We start from the raw sequence: 4,166 nt of genomic DNA on the forward strand, positions 1-4,166 counted from the left end.
CTGTGACAATGCAGCACTCCCTCAGTACTGACTCTCTGAGAGTGCAGCACTCCCTCAGTACTGACCCTCTGGCAGTGCAGCACTCCCTCAGTACTTAACCTGTGACAATGAAGCACTCTCTCAGTACTGACCCTGAGACAGTGCAGCACTCGCTCAGTACTGCCACTCTGACAGTGCAGTGATCCCTCAGTACTGACCCTCCGACAGTGCAGCACTCCCTCAGTACTGACCCTGAGACAGTGCAGAACTCCCTCAGTACTGACCCTGTGACAGTGCAGCACTCCCACAGTTCTGACCCTCTGACAATGCAGCACTCCCTCAGTACTGACCCTGAGACAGTGCAGAACTCCCTCAGTACTGACCCTGTGACAGTGCAGCACTCCCACAGTTCTGACCATCTGACAATGCAGCACTCCCTCAGTACTGACCCAGTGACAATGCAGCATTCTCTCAGTACTGACCCTCTGACAGTGCAGCACACCCTCAGTACTGACCCTCTGACAGTGCAGCACTCCCTCAGTACTGACCCTGAGACAGTGCAGAACTCCCTCAGTACTGACCCTGTGACAGTGCAGCACTCCCACAGTTCTGACCCTCTGACAATGCAGCACTCCCTCAGTACTGACCCAGTGACAATGCAGCACTCTCTCAGTAATGACCCTCTGACAGTGCAGCACACCCTCAGTACTGACCCTCTGACAGTGTCGCACTCCCTCAGAACCTACCCTCTGACAGTGCAGCACACCCTCAGTACTGACCCTCTGACAGTGCATTGCTCCCTCAGTACTGACACACTGACAATGCAGCACTCCATCATTACTGCCCCTCTGACAGTGCAGTGCTCCCTCAGTACAGACACTTCGACAGTGCATCACTCCCTCAGTACTGACCCTCTGACAGTGCAGCACTACCTCAGTACTGCCCCTCTGACAGTGCAGCACTCCCTCAGTGCTGACCCTCTGACAGTGCAGTGCTCACTCAGTACAGACCCTCTGACAGTGCAGCACTCCCTCAGTACTGACCCTTCGACAGTGCAGCGCTCCCTCAGTACTGACCCTTCGACAGTGCAGCACTCCCTCAGTACTGAAACTCTGACAGTGCAGTGCTCCCTCAGTACTGACCCTCTGACTGTGCAGCACTCCCTCAGTACTGACCCTTCGACAGTGCAGCACTCCCTCAGTACTGACCCAGTGACAATGCAGCACTCTCTCAGTACTGACCCTCTGACAGTGCAGCACACCCTCAGTACTGACCCTCTGACAGTGTCGCACTCCCTCAGTACTGACCCTCTGACAGTGCAGCACACCCTCAGTACTGACCCTCTGACAGTGCATTGCTCCCTCAGTACTGACACACTGACAATGCAGCACTCCGTCAGTACTGCCCCTCTGACAGTGCAGTGCTCCCTCAGTACAGACCCTTCGACAGTGCAGCACTCCCTCAGTACTGACCCTCTGACAGTGCAGCACTACCTCAGTACTGCCCCTCTGACAGTGCAGCACTCCCTCAGTACTGACCCTCTGACAGTGCAGCACTCCCACAGTTCTGACCCTCTGACAATGCAGCACTCCCTCAGTACTGACCCTGAGACAGTGCAGAACTCCCTCAGTACTGACCCTGTGACAGTGCAGCACTCCCACAGTTCTGACCATCTGACAATGCAGCACTCCCTCAGTACTGACCCAGTGACAATGCAGCACTCTCTCAGTACTGACCCTCTGACAGTGCAGCACACCCTCAGTACTGACCCTCTGACAGTGCAGCACTCCCTCAGTACTGACCCTGAGACAGTGCAGAACTCCCTCAGTACTGACCCTGTGACAGTGCAGCACTCCCACAGTTCTGACCCTCTGACAATGCAGCACTCCCTCAGTACTGACCCAGTGACAATGCAGCACTCTCTCAGTACTGACCCTCTGACAGTGCAGCACACCCTCAGTACTGACCCTCTGACAGTGTCGCACTCCCTCAGAACCTACCCTCTGACAGTGCAGCACACCCTCAGTACTGACCCTCTGACAGTGCATTGCTCCCTCAGTACTGACACACTGACAATGCAGCACTCCATCAGTACTGCCCCTCTGACAGTGCAGTGCTCCCTCAGTACAGACCCTTCGACAGTGCATCACTCCCTCAGTACTGACCCTCTGACAGTGCAGCACTACCTCAGTACTGCCCCTCTGACAGTGCAGCACTCCCTCAGAGCTGACCCTCTGACAGTGCAGTGCTCACTCAGTACAGACCCTCTGACAGTGCAGCACTCCCTCAGTACTGACCCTTCGACAGTGCAGCGCTCCCTCAGTACTGACCCTTCGACAGTGCAGCACTCCCTCAGTACTGAACCTCTGACAGTGCAGTGCTCCCTCAGTACTGACCCTCTGACAGTGCAGCACTCCCTCAGTACTGACCCTTCGACAGTGCAGCACTCCCTCAGTACTGACCCAGTGACAATGCAGCACTCTCTCAGTACTGACCCTCTGACAGTGCAGCACACCCTCAGTACTGACCCTCTGACAGTGTCGCACTCCCTCAGTACTGACCCTCTGACAGTGCAGCACACCCTCAGTACTGACCCTCTGACAGTGCATTGCTCCCTCAGTACTGACACACTGACAATGCAGCACTCCGTCAGTACTGCCCCTCTGACAGTGCAGTGCTCCCTCAGTACAGACCCTTCGACAGTGCAGCACTCCCTCAGTACTGACCCTCTGACAGTGCAGCACTGCCTCAGTACTGCCCCTCTGACAGTGCAGCACTCCCTCAGTACTGACCCTCTGACAGTGCAGTGCTCACTCAGTACTGACCCTCTGACAGTGCAGCACTCCATCAGAACTGACCCTTCGACAGTGCAGCGCTCCCTCAGTACTGACCCTTCGACAGTGCAGTGCTCCCTCAGTACTGACCCTCTGACAGTGCAGCACTCCCTCAGTACTGACCCTTCGACAGTGCAGCGCTCCCTCAGTCCTGACCCTTCGACAGTGTAGCACTCCCTCAGTACTGACCCTCTGACAGTGCAGCACTAACTCAGTACTGACCCTTGGACAGTGCAGCGCACCCTCAGTACTGACCCTTCGACAGTGCAGCACTCCCTCAGTACTGACTCTCTGACAGTGCAACGCTCCCTCAGTGCTGACCCCACAGACAGTGTCGCACTCCCTCAGTACTGTCCCTTTCAAAGTTCAGCTCTCCCTCAGTACTGACCCTGAGACAGTGCAGCACTCCCTCAGTACTGACCCTCTGACAGTGCAGCACTACCTCAGTACTGCCCCTCTGACAGTGAAGCACTCCCTCAGTACTGACCCTCTGACAGTGCAGTGCTCACTCAGTACAGACCCCCTGACAGTGCAGCATTCCCTCAGTACTGACCCTTCGACAGTGCAGCGCTCCCTCAGTACTGACCCTTCGACAGTGCAGCACTACCTCAGTACTGACCCTCTGACAGTGCAGTGCTCCCTCAGTACTTACCCTCTGACAGTGCAGCACTCCCTCAGTACTGACCCTTCGAAAGTGCAGCGCTCCCTCAGTCCTGACCCTTCGACAGTGTAGCACTCCCTCAGTACTGACCCTCTGACAGTGCAGCACTAACTCAGTACTGACCCTTGGACAGTGCAGCGCACCCTCAGTACTGACCGTTCGACAGTGCAGCACTCCCTCAGTACTGACTCTCTGACAGTGCAACGCTCCCTCAGTGCTGACCCCACAGACAGTGTCGCACTCCCTCAGTACTGTCCCTTTCAAAGTTCAGCTCTCCCTCAGTACTGACCCTGAGACAGTGCAGCACTCCCTCAGTACTGACCCTCAGACAGTGCAGCAATCCATCAGTACTGACCCTCTGACAGTGCAGGACTCCCTCAGTACTGACCCCAAGACAGTGCAGCACTCCCTCAGTACTGACCCTCTGACAGTGCAGCACTCCCTCAGTACTTACCCTTCGACAGTGCAGCGCTCCCTCAGTACTGACCCTTCGACAGTGCAGCACTCCCTCAGTACTGACCCTCTGACAGTGCAGTGCTCCCTCAGTACTGACCCTCTGACAGTGCAGCACTCCCTCAGTACTGACACTTCGACAGTGCAGCACTCCCTCAGTACTGACCCAGTGACAATGCAGCACTCTCTCAGTACTGACCCTCTGACAGTGCAGTACACCCTCAGTACTGACCCTCTGA

The sequence above is a fragment of the Heterodontus francisci genome, unplaced genomic scaffold (genome assembly GCF_036365525.1).
Source record: "Heterodontus francisci isolate sHetFra1 unplaced genomic scaffold, sHetFra1.hap1 HAP1_SCAFFOLD_83, whole genome shotgun sequence".
NCBI classification, from domain to species: domain Eukaryota; kingdom Metazoa; phylum Chordata; class Chondrichthyes; order Heterodontiformes; family Heterodontidae; genus Heterodontus; species Heterodontus francisci.